Source organism: Cnephaeus nilssonii (assembly GCF_951640355.1).
Source record: "Cnephaeus nilssonii genome assembly, chromosome: 14".
Taxonomy (NCBI): Eukaryota; Metazoa; Chordata; class Mammalia; order Chiroptera; family Vespertilionidae; genus Cnephaeus; species Cnephaeus nilssonii.
Genome location: NC_137085.1, coordinates 29,889,026 through 29,907,707, shown reverse-complemented (window position 1 = coordinate 29,907,707; position 18,682 = coordinate 29,889,026). Strand labels below are relative to the sequence as shown.

General features: G+C 44.0%; 1 protein-coding gene across 7 annotated transcripts in view; it reads right to left on the bottom strand.

Annotated features, from left to right (window-relative positions):
* FAM219A (family with sequence similarity 219 member A) overlaps positions 1 to 18,682 on the bottom strand; it is a 51,831-nt gene that overhangs the window by 13,416 nt on the left and 19,733 nt on the right. The window contains exon 2 of one of the 7 annotated variants that reach the window (XM_079789879.1): positions 14,026 to 14,113. The exons of the other annotated variants lie outside the window; for them this stretch is intronic. The gene's annotated coding sequence lies outside the window, so the exon portion shown is untranslated. The remainder of the gene's footprint in view (positions 1 to 14,025; positions 14,114 to 18,682) is intronic. 7 annotated transcript variants of the gene reach the window in all.

Below are 18,682 nucleotides of genomic sequence, written 5' to 3'. Positions count from 1 at the left end.
CCAAAATATCTATTGTCAGTGGATGGGGATAAGCATGTTTAGAAAACATGTTTTAGAGAGATATACAATGCCTTTATGTCCAATGTCCATGGCTGGGCAGAATCTTAATCTCCTGTCCAAGAATATTCAGTAGCAATGTAGGCATTGGTTAGACCTCTTTACTTTCCTGAAGATGGCTGTTCATTCAGCCTCTAAGGAATTCCCATCTGTCTCTGACTCCACATCTCAACATGAGAATCATTTGGACAATGACAGCTCTTACTCTGTAGTATGACCTGAAGTCGAGTCCCATTTTCTGAGTCTAACTGTTGGGCAACTCCCACTATTATTTTCCTACCTCTCCTTCTCCAGGATTTCTCTAGGAGCTGTCTGCAGTGCCAGGCAATTGGCCAGGACTTGTATCCCTTGGGGGCATATTAAGAGCCTTAGGGGTCCCACTTATAGGAAAGTACAAAGACGTCTCACAAGGGGAAGGTCTTTGGGGGAGGTCTGGAGGAGAATCATGGAAACATAAAGGATACAGTCTCTCCAAATGTTAGTGGCTCTTACAAAAAGGGGAAGAACAACAGAAAAGCTGGACCAGCTGGTGTGGCTGAGTGGTTGAGCATCGACCTATGAACCAGGAGGCCATGGTTCAATTCCCAGTCAGGGCACCTGCCTAGGTTGCGAGCTCGATCCCCAGTGGGGGGTGTGCAGGAGGCAGCCAATCAATGATTCTCTCTCGTCATTGATGTTTCTATCTCTCTCCCTCTCTCTTCCTCTCTGAAAAAAACAAAACCAAAAAAACAACCAAAAAAACAACAACCAACAAACAAAAACAGAAGAGCTGGAGAAAAATCTGTGAAGCCTGAATTTGGGAGAGGAGGCAGAGGATCCTGCCTAGCTCAGGGAGGCCTCTTTCATCAGTCTATTTTTTTAAACATATTTTTATTGATTTCAGGGAGGAAGGGAGAGGAAGAAAGAGATAGAAACATCAATGATGAGAGAGAATCACTGATTGGCTGCCTTCTGCATGCCCCCCACTGGGGATCGAGCCCACAACCCAGGAACATGCCCTTGGCTGGAATGAACTAGGGACCTTTCAGTCCTTAGGCCCATGCTCTATCCACTGAGCCAAACCAGTAAGGGCACTTTCATCAATCTAAATCTCCTCAATCTTCTAGGCTTTTCTCTAAAAGAAGACTCAATTCAAATAAACTCAAAACACCAGTGTCCAGTTTCTTTCCAGCTCTGGGCTTGGCGCTGATAGCAGAATGCAGAGGAGGAAAGCACTCTTTCTTTATACATACCACACTTCTGAGAGCATTTGGGACAAAGTAAAGTTTGTCAAAAAGAAGTAAAAAGGATTCTTATGCTTGGCATGGAGTTTGAGAACTATAATTGGCCCTGTAAGTAGCTGAGGATTTTCTGCGTCCTTAAACAGTTCCTAGGAGAGAATTCACTACTAAAAACAAGCATCACCAAGCTTTAGTATTTTTGTGGTGACTTGTTATTGGGAAAACCAAAATGGAGGAAGGTGCTGCTCACCCAGGTCTACTAACAATCAACTCTAGGCACAGCAAGTTTAATAGATCTATTATAAAGTAATACATGCTAAAACTTTTAAAAAGTCACTTTTAGTTTCACCACCTTGACATAACCGCTGTTAATGTTCTAGTGCAGTGGTCGGCAAACTCATTAGTCAACAGAGCCAAATATCAGCAGTACAACGATTGAAATTTCTTTTGAGAGGAAAATTTTTTAAACTTAAACTTCTTCTAACGCCAATTCTTCAAAATAGACTCGCCCAGGCCGTGGTATTTTGTGGAAGAGCCACACTCAAGTGGCCAAAGAGCCGCATGTGGCTCGCGAGCCGCAGTTTGCCGACCACTGTCCTAGTGTATTTGAGTCTTGTGTGTGTGCTAATATAGCAACACACTGGGGTTTCCCTTCTCTGGGAGCCAGTGGTGGGCCTCGTGGTCACAGAGGTGGACCTCCAGGTACCATGTTGGTTCTATGTGGTCCCACCCCAGTTTGGACTAGGTGGAGCCAATCAGTCTCCAGACTGGGTTTTAGGCTCTGGTTCTAGAGCTTGCCCTACCCTTCCAAGGTTTGCCTACAAGCCTGACCTTAGACACTATGAGAAACTCGTGTCTTTATAGTCTAGTCTCCTTTGTAGCTTAAACTATCTTGAGTTGGATTTTGTTCCAGTAACTAGAGAGTATCAACTAATACATGTACACAGAACATTTAAAAAAATATACCACACTCTATCTTGCATTATGTATTTTGTTTTTAAAAGTAGATGAGAGGTGAGTTTTAAAAAATATATATTTTATTGATTTTTTACAGAGAGGAAGGGAGAGGGATAGAGAGTTAGAAACATTGATGAGAGAAACACCGATTAGCTGCCTCTTGCACACCCTACTGGGGATGTGCCCGCAACCAAGGTACATGTCCTTGACCAGAATCGAACCTGGGACCTTTCAGTCCGCAGGCTGACGCTCCATCCACTGAGCCAAACCGGTTTCGGCACATTATGTATTTTTAAAAATTAGTATTAGAAAATAATCATCTCTCTATAATTTTGTAAGCATCAGTTTAATGGCTGCATAATATCCATAGAAGGGATATACAATAACTTTTTAACCATTCACTTATTTGGGACATTCAGGTTGTTTGCAAATTTCACTATAAGAAATAACACTACAGCCCTGACCAGTTTGGTTGAGTGGATAGAGCGTCGGCCTGCGGACTCAAGGGTCCCAGGTTTGATTCCGGTTAAGGGCATGTACCTTGGTTGCGGGCACATACCCAGTAGGGAGTGTGCAGGAGGCAGCTGATCGATGTTTTTCTCTCATTGATGTTTCTAACTCTCTATCCCTCTCCCTTCCTTTCTGTAAAAAAAAAAAAAAAAAAATCAATAAAATATACTTAAAAAAAGAGATAACGCTACACTGAAATCCATATATATTTGCATTTAGGATCATTTCCCACATCAAGTAGAATTACTAAGTAAAAAAACACAAGCATTTTTAAGATTCTGGATACATATTGCCAAACTGCTTTCCCAAAGGATTATTCCTATTTATAATGCCTTGAGTCATGTCTGAGAGCTAAAGCTGGTTTTTAATATTTTACTTTTCACTGTGTATCAGGGAATTTCAGGTCATCATATCTAGCCATCATTTTCCAAGATAGCTCTGCTCCAATCCTTATTTACCTGGTTCCCTCTGGGGAATCTTCTTTCAAAGACAAAATACTCCTGACTGGAGGCTACTGATTAAAAACAAAAGGCGGGAAGACTTCGTTGCACTGAAGCTTGGGAATGGCTCTAAATGGAGCACCAGTACTGCCTAGTAGCTGGTTACTGTGCTTCAGCTGGTACTTGGCCTATGCCAGCACGTCAGCCGTAGGAGCTGTAACTGCAGAGCCAGGAGGCAAACTTCACAGAGTGAGCCTCCCTTGCTTTCAGACTTGGCATGGGATAATTAGCCAAAATGGCTCTGGAGTTATTCCAGTGGGAGTGTCAGCTCCTACTCCCTTTCCCATTATTTATTTTTTTGGGGGAAAAAAAAGCTATTCAGAAACACAGGATAATCAAATATATGAAGCTAGTACTAGGATGTCAAAGAATTGGATTCATTTTTGAAACAGGGAGACAAGATACCAGTGAGTTGTAAAAAAGGAGATTTAGAATCCTGTTCTGCCTTCTTCATGGGTAGGACTGCTTTTCTAGATTGATGTTCTGCTATTCATTCCTGTTCCCACCCACAGGGAATCCCTATAACCAGGAAGCCTTCGTTTGGGATATAGGACAAATACTTCATTTCAGGAATCCCCACTGTAGCGGCTGTGGCTTGAGGGAAGCCTGTGCATAAAGGCCTAGGAGACAAGTCTTATGACCCAGGTGGCAGGAGCCAGAGCAATAAATTGAGAAACCTTGGTTCCTCTGAGAGGCCTGGCTTAACCTAGCCCCTCAATTTCCACCCTTAAGCTCATCTACTGAGCCAGATGTTGAGGAGGCTCCTGCCTTACCTTAGACCAGCTAGAGACATAGATGTTGGCCTATACAGTCTTGTGACCTAAAAGGTTTTTGAGCCCCACATCCTGCCACTCAGCCCCCTCTTCCCATTTCAACCTCTTTAGGAAAAGACCATCTCACTTAATGGACAAAGGGATGAAGGTATAAACTTCTTTTTTTTTGTTTTTTTGTTAATCCTCACCCAAGGATATTTTTCCATTGATCTTTTAGAGAGAATGGAAGAGACAGGGAAACACAGAGAGAAACATCGATGTGAGAGAAACACATCGATTGGTTGCCTCTTGTATTTGCTCCAACCAGGGCCCAGGGCAGGGAGGAGCCTGCAACCAAGGTACGTGCCCTTGACCAGAATCAAACTTGGGACCCTTTGGTCTGCAGGCCAACGCTCTATGCATTGAGCCAAATGGCTAGGTAAACTTTTTAAAAAATAAATCAACAATGGTCAAAATGGTAATTTTTATTTTGTGTATGTTTTACCACAATAAAAAAATGAAAAAAAATTAATTGGCAGGGCCTGAAGGAAGAGAAAATGATGTGAGGATGAGTGGTGGGGAGAAAGCAGTCCATTCTCCTCTTTTTTATTCAGGTTCAGCTTACACAGATTTTGGGGATGAGGCCTTTTATAGGAGAGGGGAAATTATTCTAAAATCAAGGGAGCTGGAGGGTCTGGGGGATTCTGGGTTGAGTTTCTGGAGGCCTTTTTCTCAGGTAGGGCCCAGAGGAGGGGAAGAAGGGAACCAGATGTTTAGGGCTAACAGAGCTTTAGGGAGCATTGTCCAGAGGATCTTTCCATTTCCTTCCAAGATGTGGATTCCATTTCCCTAAGGTAAGAAAGGAGACATAGGACACTGAGCAGAGTGCTATACAGAAATCAATAAAGGGTACTTGGTTGGAGAGTCCTTGAGACTGGTGCCCAGCCCTGTGCATGGTAGGAAGCTGAAGCAGGAGAAATGTCAGTAGACACTGATGTTTGATCTGAGCTAGACTGACTTATAGATCCTTGTCTAGATCTTGGTCCCACATTCCACTTGAGGATTTTGGTCATTTTGATTACTCACAGAACTATGCCTGGCCGGCACTGGTTCGTTAATCTTTTAGATTCCTTGATTTCCCAAGAAAGCAAAGTAAGAGTCAGGCAGTCTATGGGATGCTTTCGCAGAGCTGCCATCTCTGATCCCTTTCCTTTGGCCTTGGAAGAGTAAAGAGCTACTTGTCTTCAATGAACCATGGACTTGGAGGGCTGGTATTGAACAGCTTCTCCCCTGTGGCATTTCCTGCTCCTGCTCTTCCTCTCCTTTTCAGCCTGTTCTAACTTTCTCACCTCCATTATGCCTGGCAAGCCCCACTTTTTGCTCACAAAGACAGCTCTAAAGCTCAGTTCTCTGGCCAGAGCAGCTTCCTATTCTTCCCTTTTTGTCATCCCAATAATTAAACATTGGTGAGCTTGCCGCATGTTAAAAAAAAGCTTCATATTCATGAACACTAATAAGGAACAGGCAGGGCACAATGTATTTTGGGGAGAGAAAAACATCAAGACCTGATTCTTGCCAAGGAGACTTCAGTCTAAAGGTGGGAGATGATAAGCACACAAAGTAGCATATTTAAGGCGGAGAAAGGAGCGTGAGAGGCAGGAATGCATGAAGTGTGGTCTGGCCTGGGCAGAAGCCTGGTTAAACCAGAATTCTGGGCCTTAGGTAACTGGGTACTTTGGCAAGAGGATTTAGAGCAATGACTGGCTCAGCTCTGGGGCTCAGACTCTATTTTTGCTACTTTTAGTTGTTGCTGCTGCTGCTGCTGCTAAAACCCCTACTCTGCCACAAGGGTGGGCTGAGTACAGCAGGGCTTTCCTTTTCTGCTGAGATACACCAACAAGCCTCCCACAGAGAAGGGTTAAGAGGCTCTAGGTGGGTGGCTGGGGAAGTGTTTTTATTGGGAAGGCAAATAGGGATTCAGTGTTTAACAGAGATATATGTGGCTCTGTTGAAACAAATTCTCACTGCATCCAGCTAAGCTTAGGGCCAGCAATCACTGTCACCAGGGCCTGCTTTGCTTAGCAGGGAAGTCAATGCTAAGGGCCCCTGGAGGCTCAGTCCAAAAGTAAAGGAGGTTGGAGAGGGTTAACCAAGAGGTCAGTTTGTGAGTGTGTGTGTGTTTGTGTGTGTGTGTATGAGAGAGAGAGAGAGAGAGAGAGAGAGAGAGAGAGAGAGAGAAGGAGCCAGTTGCCAGTTGGTGAGGGAAGAGTAGGGGGAAGGGAGATTCTAGCCTAGCACAAGTTCAAGGCAAGTTTTTAGCCATGAAGCTATGCATCGCTCCAAGCATACTCATCTGTTAAGCTAGATGGTCCTGGGGTCCCTGACTCAGGGTGATAGAGAGCCTTTCCCTGCCCACCTGTCACTTTCTGTCTGGTGCAGTGACACTGACTGGCTAACTCAAGGGTACAACCTCATTCCTGAGGAATCCATAGGAAGAGGCCCTGGAATAACCAATAGCCAACACCCACCCAAAAAGCTCCCCTACCGCTCAGCAGCCCACACCTCTGAGGAATACCTCATTTGCTCTGACTACATCCCCACCCAGGTCCTCCCCACCTGTGCTGCCTTCACTTCTAGACAGCTCTGACACACCTGCACAGCCTGCATCACTTCGCACCTGCTAAGCCTTTCTATGTATCTCTAGGATAGTGCTTTTTAAACATTAATGTGCATACAAGTCACCTGGGGATATTGTTTAAATGCAGATTCTGGTTCGGTAAGTTTGGAGTGGAGCCTGAGTGTCTGCATTTCATAGGAGCTCAATGCTGGCCCAATGCTCTCAGCACAGGGACCACACTTTGAATGGCAGGGCTCTAGGCCAGCCTCTACAACCACACCATCCCAGACAAGCCCCTCAAAGACCTCTCTTCCCCAACCTTAATTTGGTTATATCCTTATTGTGAAAAGAGGACATGGTTTGGTAGGGGAGGAGGTAGGGAGACCACCCAAAGCTCATGTTGGGGAGGCAGCTCTGCTAAGAGCTCTGGCTGGGCCCAGGAAGGGAAGAGTTCAAAACAACTTAGCCCCGGTGTGGTTCTTCCAGAATTTATCAACTCATTTAGATAATATTGCTTGAATACCTGCTATATGTACAGCTCTGGTGCTGGGTGCTTTATATATACTTTCTCATTCAATCCTCCTAAAAGACTAAGTAAGGTAAATATCATTCCCATTTTAAAAGTGAAGAACCAGGTTGTATAAAGTAATATATTCAAAGTCACACCTTGAAGGTAATAACACTAGGATTTGAATCTAATTTGCTCATTTCTTGTTCCCTCCTCAGAGACATTGATAAAGTCATGAGCTTAACAGCATATCAGAACTACACAACTATAGAACTGCTGTTTTGTAAAGCAAGTACTTGAAGGCTGCTACTAGTCTAATTATGTCTTCAGTGTTCAACACACACATAGAGCTCCTCTTTAGAAAATGACATGGATGCTTTCTGTTCACCAACTTTCTGCTCAATGAATTCTCCATAGGAAGGAAATATTGAAGCCACTGAAGTAGTCAACTCAAGAAGGCAGGAGAGAGAGAGAGAGAGAGAGAGAGGTACAAGAAAAGGAAATAAAAAGTTTCAGCCACCAAAATTCAGTTCTGGTCTCATATTTCAGGGGCACTTATATTTTAGGCACCATAATGGGTGGTGTGGATACAAAGGTAATATGATCTCTGTCCATGAAGAGCTCATAGACCAGTGAGTAGGGCAAATGAATAAGCAGGTAATTTTAATAATATGCCAAGTGCTAGAACACAGGTTTGTATAGAGTGTTGTAAGTGCACAGGACAGAAACACCTATCCTACCCTGGGAAATTAGGGAAGACTTCTTCAAAGAAAGCTGAGGCATGAAGGATGCGTAGAAGGTAGAAATGAACCAGATGAAGAAGAAAGGAATAGGGAGTAAAAAGGAAAGAAGTGAGGAGGAAGACATGCATGACTATATAGCTGGCAAAAGGAATAGCTCAATTTTGCAGGAATGGTAGTGGGTAAAGTGGCAAGGTGATGAGACTAGAACAGGAGGAAGGCTTAATACCATGAAGAGCTTTATAAGTCATGTCTGAGGCTTTGGACTTTAACTGGAAATAATGGGGAGCTATTGAAGGATTTTCAGCCCATTGTCAGATATTTTTTCATTGTCAGCTTTTTATAGACAGATCACTCTGAGAATGGGAAGGAATGATTACACTGTGGGCAGGAGACCAGATAAGAGGCATTGCAAGAGGTGATAAAAGTTTTAAAAAGTCAGAGTCAGTGGACTTGGAAAAAGGGGAAGTCACACTGCCAGGCCTCAGTGGCTGATTAGATCTGGGTTTGAGGGCAAAGACCCAGGCAAAGATGACTCCCAGGTTTCCTCCTGGCTCGGGTGACAGGGTGAATTGTGATGCCACCAAACAAGAGAGAGAAACAGACATAAGAGCAAGTTCTAATGATTTTGTTTTGTGCAGGGGTATGTGTATGTCTATAGATATGAAGGGTCAGAGGAAAGAACTCCTGGAGGAGCACTTACATGATGGGAGAAACTAGAGGATGGTGAGCATAGGGGAAAGAACCAGCAGAGAAGGACCAGATGTTTGAAGACATCAAGTAAGAGAACTCAAGACACACTGTTCTCCAGTTTGCTGAGGTTTCAGCAAGAATTTTATTTTGTTCTTAAGAGTTATGGGTCTGATCCTTGGGAGGCTTGAGACTCCCCACAGAGAGAAGCCATTCAGTAGATAAGTCCAGCCATGGTCCAGAGATCATGGCAGGTCTGCTATTTCTTAAGAAGTGTGGGCAAGCCCTAGCTGGTTTGGCTCAGTGGATAGAGCATTGGCCTGTGGACTGAAGGGTCCCAGGTTCAATTCTGGTCAAGGGCACATGCCCGGGTTGTGAGCTCAATCTCCAGTAGGGGGCGTGCAGGAGGCAGCCAATCAATGATTCTTTCTCATCATTGATGTTTCTTTCTTTTTTTTAAAAAAATATATTTTATTGATTTTTTACAGAGAGGAGGGGAGAGGGAGAGAGAGTTAGAAACATGGATGAGAGAGAAACATTGATCAGCTGCCTCCTACACCCCCCCCCACTGGGGATGTGACCGCAACCAAGGTACATGCCCTTGACCGGAATCGAACCCAGGACCCTTCAGTCTGCAGGCCGACGCTCTATCCACTGAGCCAAACCGGTTAGGGCTCATCATTGATGTTTCTATCTCTCTCTCCCTCTCCCTTCCTCTCTGAAATCAATAATAGGTATATTATTGATTTCAGAGAGGAAGGGAGAAGGAAGGGAGAATATATAAAGAAGTGTGGGCAAGGGTGGGCTGAAGGCAAGGGAGGGTGACCAGGGCCTGGCCAACCTTGAAGTAACAGCAAGAAGAGGTGAGTAATTGCCCCAAATTCTGGCTGTATCACAGTCCCCTGACTTAGCCTTGGATCATCCACCCCAGACAATGGCAAAAAGCCGCAAAGACCCTGGGCTTCTAATTCTTGGGGCAGGAGGCCTACACAGACCTAGCAGGAGCAGCCTGGGAATCCAGGACAGAGTAGAGCAGGCTGCATTGAGATTTTTCTAGAACCCTGAATACCTGTTCCACCAACTATGAATATCCAGCAGAGGCTCAACCTGGGAACCTTAGTGATTATGATTATGTGATGATTATGATTTCTCACTTTAAAAACCTTCAATAATATTTTTCTGTAAAAACAAAGTAAAACTGAAGAAACACTTGACTTCATTATGAATCCATCCCTCAGGTATAGTAATGGAGTCAGTAACTGCATTACTCCACTGTGAGAAAAGTTAAGAACCATGCAGTTAAAGTTGGGGTGGATCCTAGTTCTTCTGTCTCCTGCATCCAAACGCTAGAACCTACAGGTGAGCAGGCAGGACACTGAGGTATATTAAATCCAGGTTTGCATTAGGGCAGAGGACTGGAAACCTCAATGAGGTCAGACTGACCACTCCCAAAATCTTGACCTTGGGGGCTTTACTGCTTTTTGAAAACATGTTTTGGGGATGGAGAGACTGTGTTTGGCTACTTACAAAAATAGGTCTGAAAATGCTGCCGGAATTGAATGAATGTTTTATGCTATTTGATACACTTGAAATAAGCTCATTTATTTTATTATTTTTTAAATTTTGCTATGAAAGGATGCTCATTCTGTAGGGTTAAATCTTGGTTACAATTAGAAAGGAAACTTCAAAAGTTCCTGGGTTTCCTGGCAGGGGAACAATGCTTTCTCTTCACTCCACAGCCTTGTAGCAGTCAGAAGGTTAGTTACAAGGCCTCACATCTGGGCTTCAAAGAAGCACAGAATAACCATTTCCAGGCATGGTTCATATTTTGGCTTTTATATGAACACCTAATTTCACAGGAAGTAGAAACCTGCCTTGTTCACTTGATGACTTCCACTTTCCCCTCCTATTCCCTCCTGTCTTTCACTTCAATGAACACCTGAGCATTGGATCCTCAGTGATTTTATCTTATTCCAGTGTTTAGGAGAGTAATTTTCAACTCCTTGTTCATCTAGGTAGGACTTATTCCAGTTCTTTCTCTACAGACAGGAGAGAACTGATGGTCTATGGAAAGAACCTGAAAATCCACGGATCCCAGTCTAGTCAACCCTGGGCTGCTCTGGATTCTGAAAGAATTTTGCCACCCCCACCCCTCCCTGGCCTGGCTCCAGCCAGCTGCAGATTGTCTGGATCGAGCTGCTTCGACACACTGATGTTATCGGACTCACAGTGCCTGGAGCATGCAGATAGGAACAGGCAATGGCGCCGTCTCACCGGACGCAGTAATGTAATTTAGTTTCTGAAATCCAAGTATAAAATCTTGAAAGCTGACATTTTTTATCTACCTCAGGAGGGGTGCGATGGTTTGGAATTCCCAGTGGAACCATTTAAATAGGGAAGTGGTTTATGTCATGTATTAATAAACAGTTCAAAGCAATGGAAAAACATACAGAGAGAATTGTAGGGAAAATAAGTACCTAGTCTTTCTTGCCTCCTCCCTCATCCCTCCTCTGAGCTGTGCTGCCAGGTGAGGACCACTCCATTTGTGTGAACCCCAGGCAGGGGGGGGGGCGGGGGGGGGTAGAGGCTAGAAGTCTCTCATGAGCATTCCTGTGAGAGTCCCCTGTGCTATGGAGACAGAACAAGCACCAGCCTCCCCCAAGGGCATGTCATGGCACTTTAAGTGGGTCTCAACTAGCCCTGTTTTTGAAAGGAGTTATTCAAACTAAGCTAAGAATGGTGGCAAAGAAGCAGTCACTCGCCTTCCCCTCTGTTTCCCCAACCTCATCTCCTGCACTCTTCCCCCACCTCCGTATACTTTCTATCACCAGTCTTCTTTGCTCCTGGTAGATCACCTTCCCACCTCATGGCTAGATCTTACTCATCCTTCAGGCCTTGGGTGACACATCACCCCTTAAAAGAAGTTTCCCATCAATACCAGGCCCCTCTATAATATACTACTCACAGCCCCTCCCTCCGATACATTTCTTTCATACATGTATCAAATTTTACTTAAATGATTATTTGTATAATTATTTGTTTAACTAGAGGCCCAGTGCATAAAATTTGTGCACGGGGGGTGGGGGGGGGGCGTCCCCTCAGCCCAGCCTGCACCCTCTCCAATCCAGGACCCCTTGGGGGATGTCCGACTGCCGGTTTAGGTCCGAGTTGGGATCGGGCCTAAACCAGCAGTCGGACATCCCTCTCACAAACCTGGACCACTGGCTCCTAATTGCTCACCTGCCTGCCTGGTTGCCCCTAACTGCCCCCTCCTGCCGGCCTGATTACCCCTCACTGCCTCTGCTTGCTGGCCTGATTGCCGCTAACTGCCCCCTGCTGCTGGCCAGGTCACCCCCAGCTGCCCTCCTCTGCCAGCCTGGTCGCCCCCAACTGCCCCCCCCTAATGGCCTGGTTGCCCCCAACTGCCCACTCCTGCTGGCCTGGTCGCCCCTCACGGGCCCTCTACCGGCCTGGTCACCCCACACAGCCTGCTGTTCAGTCGTTTGGTCGTCCCTCACTAAGCCCCCTGCTGACCTGGTCGTAGGCAGCTATCTTGTGAGGGTGTGAGGGTTAATTTGAATATTACCTCTTTATTATATAGGATAAATCTTCATAAAGGCAGGGTCCATGCCTTTCTCCACTGTATCCCCCAGTGCCTAGCATAGAGAATGAAGGGCCATAATCTTATGACAGATAAACAGATTTCCTTCTACTTTGTTTGAAGCCACAGCAATGATATTCCTGTAACAGAGAGGTGGTGAAAGGCCAATGGCCTGCCAGGCTGCGCCAGGGCTTGTCTAATGGTGTCCCAGATAGATGTTGCATTGTGTACTTCTGGTAGTGCCACTTCATCTATGTAAGCCTCTGGCTAGGGGCTGAAAGATTACCTTCCAGGAAATTATTTTGGAGAACAGCCAAAGTAGGAGTCCTCAAAACCTTCACTCACTTGCTTACTTGAGGGTTTGGCTTAGTTTAAACCCCGCTTAAGGTCCATGGCCAAAGCAGCAGCTCAACCCCAGGTAAACTTCTTCTCAGGACTAATCACCAGCTGAGCAGACAGAGCTTTCTCTGTGACTCAAAGGCCTAGCTCTGATTTTGCTTGCAGATCAGATATGGACTCCTACTTGGGCCTTTATATGAGTAAGGCCTAACTCATTGTTGAGTATTAGAGGAGTGGGCAGCCAACTTGGAAGCTACTAGTAAACTATCAGGAAATCTTTTGGAGGGATAGAGAAATAGGGCTGCTCTGATCCTTTGTTCAAAGAGCTTTTTGACAGTGTGGGATGTGCAACCATGTTTATGAAGCAGGGAAGCCCTTGGGAGTTCAGGTATAAGGGTAAGGTGATGGCAAAGGAAAACAGAAGAAACCTCCCTGAACAGTAAACAAAACCTCTGGCTAGAGAGTAGGCCTGTGTATTCCGGTTTTGCCTATGAATGGCACTGACTTTTAGAGTCTAGACAGATCATTTCACTCTCTGAGCTCACAAGTCTGTTTTTATTCACACCCTGAGATTCTAGAAAGAGCCTCCAGGGCAGAAAGTAAATGAGTTGTCCCAGGTCAATGCCAGATGGCAGTCCTGGGATTAGAATTCATGGGCCCTTCTTTCCAGCCAGCTGTTCCCTCCCCTGAGTCCTGAAATGTTTCTTCTCTTGAATGCTTAGGATTGTATTCAATTTAGTAAGGTTTGTGGTCACATAATCACTGCTCCTAAATAAAACAGTGACTGCAGAGCATCCGCTGTAAGGAAGGCAAACATGGGGGATGTGGAGGGGGTGGGCACCTTTGCCCCTGAGAGAACAGGCCAAAAGCAAGCTGTGGATCAGGTTAGGCCTGTTCTACTTTAACAAAAACCAACACAAATAACTCTCTTGGGAATCTGACAGTCCTTATCTGTTCTCTTTTTTTTTCTTCAGACTTCCTTGTATATCAAAAACCCTGTGCTTGATTCCATAGTAAGGGCCTCTCCTGGAAGCTGGAATACACTATTTCTAGAGGCAAGAGTGGAGCTAGGTTGAGATACAGTCTGGATCCAGATCCTCTTAGCATCTTTCCATCAATAAATTAGTTACTACATTGTTAATGTTCCCATCTCCAGGTGTGTCAGGGGTAGGGGCAACCCTAGTCCTTCCAGCTCAAACTCTGATAGGTCCACTCATAGCTTAGGAAACACCAGATATTCTTTTCTCCTCCCTGCTCTTTCCTGTCCCACTATGACTGGCTGGTGCTAAGAGAGGGAGCCTGCCTGCAGTTTCACTATTGCTTTAACACCCATTTCTTTGGCCAGAAAGTTCTTTGAGGTATAAGGCATGTCAAATGGCCTTTGGGCTCAGAGACTGCCTTCAATAAGGGATCCATGAGCCTCTAAAAGGCAAAGAAAGCAATGGAAGAGCCTTGCACAAGGCCCAGAGCAGGGTTGCTTGGCAGGGATGGGATCCTGAGTTTTTTCACTCAGCTTTAATTTAGGCAGACTTACCTTCCTCCTCACTCACCAGGCAGACAATCAAAGTGAGAGCATAGTAATTTCATTTGCTGGTTCCGATTCATTTAGCCATGGAAGAGGCCTGGAGGTAGAGGAGGAAATTTCAACTAGAAAATTAAATCCCTGGTAAATGATTATGATTCCTCTGCCCTTCCAGACTCCTCACACACACTTATCTTCTAGATGATTTGGGGGAATTGGGGAGAACCCCTCTACAGTGGTAATTTAACTCTCCTCTCTCTAGGGACCATGTGCATGGCTAGGGAGGAGGTGGCAGGTTGTGAGGCTCCAGACTCACCAGTTTAATTTCTGCTTCTACTTGCTACATATACCACCTTCCACCTTATTTTCAATGTCCTTCCCCTGAAAATGATGTCTTTAAATCAAGTGTATTCCCAATGTCAGGCCAAAGGTACAGTGATGCAAAGTTGCAGCTTCAGGCCTTGAAACTTGCTCAGTATTTCCCTTTAGTTTCCCCTGCCTCATACTCCTCATTCTTACATCGAAGAGGGCAGTGCAGGGGCACTAAAGACAAAGACCCATTTCACATTCCCTTGTTCCACTACTCTTACCATCTCCCCAGAATCTTTCTCTTTTTTTGTAGTGACTTAATTATAGGTTATCAGGAATGTACACTGACCCCCAGAATCTCACAGCTTTGAGGTATCAAGGTGTTAGGCCCTGGCTAAGCACACCTCAGGAGTTGACATGGTTGTCTTGAAGGCTTATTTCACCTTCAGAGTGATGGTAACCTCAACAGAGAGCTCAGTCAGACTAGCTGTTTGTGAGGGAAGGTGGGACAGAGGCTAGAGGGAGTAAGGGGGGGGTCCCTGGATCCATAGGGCTTATTCAAAAGGGAGGAGGGCAGGCCATTTCACAGCTAGAGACGTGCAGGAAGGCTGTTTAAAATTAAATAGCACGGGCCTTAAGAATTCAGGCAGCTAGGCTTTTCAGACCTGGCAAGGACTGGACCCCTCTCCAGGAGCTATCCAGGGTACTGAATCGTCTCCACCTGAAGACCTTGGCAGCTTTGGACAAGAGCTTCACCTGTTGGTTAATGCCAACCTTAAATGATGCTGGTTCCTCTCTGCCCATTCTTAATACCAACTGCCTGCTTGGATCACATCCTGCATGGCCTGAAGTAGCTCCAGAATGACTCCAATCACTCTCTATGGCTGCAGCCTGTGCTTTATGCCAGCAGCCTGGCTCCCTGGCCAGATTTTCAATATAGGGTAAAGTTGAGGATCTTGGTATGTGTGAAAAATATCTCCAGTACCCCTGGATGCTCAGGACTAAATGGGCCTGGCTCAGGGACAAGGTGGCTGTAGGTGAAGGAAAGTGTTTTCCTCACATCCTCAGAGAGCTCCTCCCTCACCTCCGCAGCCGCTGCACTCACACACACCTGCATGCACGCACACACACATGCCAGATTCTCCGTCCTGTCACTGCAGAGCCTGTACTGCTGCAGAGAAGGTAGAGTCTCCTTTGTCTGCAGTTGAGCAGAATGCACCTGCTTTGTTCCCATTATGGGTATTACAGAATTTTGGCAAAGAGCACCCGAACTTAAAACTTACATAAATGAAATAAAATACTGATTTATTTTTATGAATCCAAGAGGAATACATTTACCATAAAAATCAAGATAAGAACAAAAGAATATTTAAAAAACCACACCCTTAGTCATACCATCCAGAGTTATATCCCATGTTAACCTCCTGGCACATAGCCAGGTTCTTGTGTGTCCATGTGCACACACATATGTGAGTGTTTGTAAGAGGCAGTATGGAGCAGTGGTTAAGAGTGAGTTTTGGCCTGACTGGCATGGCTTAGTGGTTGAGCATCGACCTATGAACCAGGAGGTCATGGTTCAATTCCTGGTCAGGGCGCATGACTGGGTTGTGGGCTTGATCCCCAGTGGGGGTGTGCAGGAGGCAGCCAATCTATGATTCTCTTATCATTGATGTTTCTATCTCCCTCTCCCCCCTTCCTCTCTGAAATATATATATTAGTTTTGGAGTAAGTCCTAACTATGCCATTTATCTGTGTGATTTTTTTGGGTATTACTGAAACCCCTCACTTCCCCCTTTATCTGTGTGATCTTGATCAAATTTCTAATCTCTTTAGGTCTGTTTTTTAATCTTTAACATGAGGAAAATAATAGTACTCATCTTATAGTGTTGTTGGAAGGATTAAATGGCATAATATATACATAGTCCCTGATACATGGTAAGTAGTCAATAAAGGGTAGCTTTTATTACACACATACACTGTATACCCTATAGAAATCATTCTGTAATGCTGTTTAATGCCTAACTGTAATGCACAAATTATTCTCTATCTCAGATAAAAATTGAAAACAGGATAAATAAATTCAGTTTACTTCATTTTCTGTGTGGCTTAACTTTCTAGGCCACAGTGGGATTTGGGAAACAGAATGTCTTCCTAGTTCAGAAAGAAAAAAAGTAACCTTTGACTCAGGACGTCCAGCTTTTAGGCTGACTCTGCAGTCAGAAAACGGCAGGGCCCTCCTTTTGGTCAAGGTTCTCTCTACTTCTTGAGCTTTGGGCCTCAGCCCTTTGGCATTCAGTGGGTCTTGCCAGCAGCAATTATTACTATGATGTTCTAAAGCTATTTTTTAAATTTACTTCATTCTTTCTACAAGTAAAACTTTTAAATACATTTTAATAAGTAACTTTTCATATATAAAAATTATATTCTAAACGAATAATTTGTCCATTCTTTCCAGTTTATTTATTCACTTACCCAGTAATTTATTTATATCAGTATGGATTAATGTATATTTTCTTTTAGGGCTATAATCCAATATTATCATACTGATAAGTTGCTCAACTTGTTCCAGCTTTGGCCTCTGGGAGCCATTTCAAGTTGGCTTCTGTTTCCTATTGACCTACCTCTTTCCCCTTTATCCCTCGGGTAAACTAATCATGAGCCTATGGTAGCACTTTCTTCAAAATATCTGACATTCATCTTTTTATCATTTAATTATTTTTTTTGCATATTCTCAGCCAGCATCCTGCTTCATGTCCTTAGTAACATGTCCTAGGACCCCCGCAGTGGTAACTCTCTCATCTCTCCAACTTGCCTCTTCTTCCCCCAACTCATCCTGTACATTATTCTTAAATTACTCTCCTGTGAATTAAATACTACTCTGATTACAGTATCCCTTGCTCCAGACCATTCAATGGCTCTCACCACTTAAAACTCAATCTGACATTCAATAGTTTTAACAACATGGCTCCAATTTGCCAATCTGGCTGCTTCTTCAATTGATTGTCTTTCTATAACCTTTGTTCTCTTTGCTCCAGCTTTCAGCCCTATATGCAGATAACTTCCAATTTCTATCTCTAGTTTTGACTATATTGCAAAAAATCTTTATTGATTTCTTTAACTTACAAAATTAATACATATTTGATGGGATAAATTAAAATAATACAGAAAATAAGTCTGATTCTCCTCTTCCTGCCTTCCTCAGGTTGGTTTTAAGAATGAAGTGACCTTTTCAGATTTTTCAGTATCTTTCCTAACTCCTATTAAGTTACTACATCATAGCAACAGATTTTGAGACATGCTTTTTGACTTAAGAATTTGTATTGCAGCCCTAACCGGTTTGGCTCAGTGGATAGAGCGTCGGCCTGCGGACTGAAGGATCCCAGGTTCGATTCCCGTCAAGGGCATGTACCTTGGTTGTGGGCACATCCCCAGTAGGGGGTGTGCAGGAGACAGCTGATCGATGTTTCTAACTCTCTATCCCTCTCACTTCCTCTCTGTAAAAAATCAATATAATATATTTTTTAAAAAAGAATTTGTAATGCAAATCATACATAAAAGGTTAAGTTCAGAAAAACAGATCTTTATGTTTGTAACTTACATTTTCAAAGCCTTTTCCTTATTATTTTCTCATTTAATCTCTGACAATCCTAAGAGAGAGACATAGTATCTTCTTTTTCAATTAAAACTTTTTAAAGAGCAGTTCTAGGTTTATAGCAAAATTGAGGAGAAGGTACAGAGATTTACCTAATACCCCCTGCATCCACATATGCATAGCCAGCCTCAACCATTATTAATATTCCCCACCAGAGTGGAACATTTGTTACAACTGGTGAACCTAGTGCCACATTACAATCACCCAAAGTCCACAGTTTACATTATGATTCACTTTTTGTGTTTGTTGTATATTCTATGGGTTTGGACAAATGTAAAATGACATGCATCCACCACTATGGTATCATACAGAATATTTTCACTGTCCTAAACATCCAGCATGTATTATGTATCCCAGTTTTACAGAGTAAAAAGCTGATACCCTATAAAGCTGAGCAGCTCCCCTCACCTAGCCAGGTCTTGGTTCCAAGTTTCCTGATCCCTTTCCTACTTTACCAATAAAAAGGCCAAACTGAAAACCATAACGCAGTGAGCAGCAACACTAAGAGCAGAGGTCAGAGCCAAAGGGAATCACTCAGACCGTTGACACATCAGTGGCCATGGCTTTGCCTCAGGGAATGTGAGAATAATTTTGTCCCTGTGCTTCTCTTTTATGGTGAAGGTGAGACTGCAGGAGATCTCTAAATAGGAAATAAGAGACAGGAATGTATCTGATCAGTGTGGAGGCTTTCTATTTGCAAAGAAATGT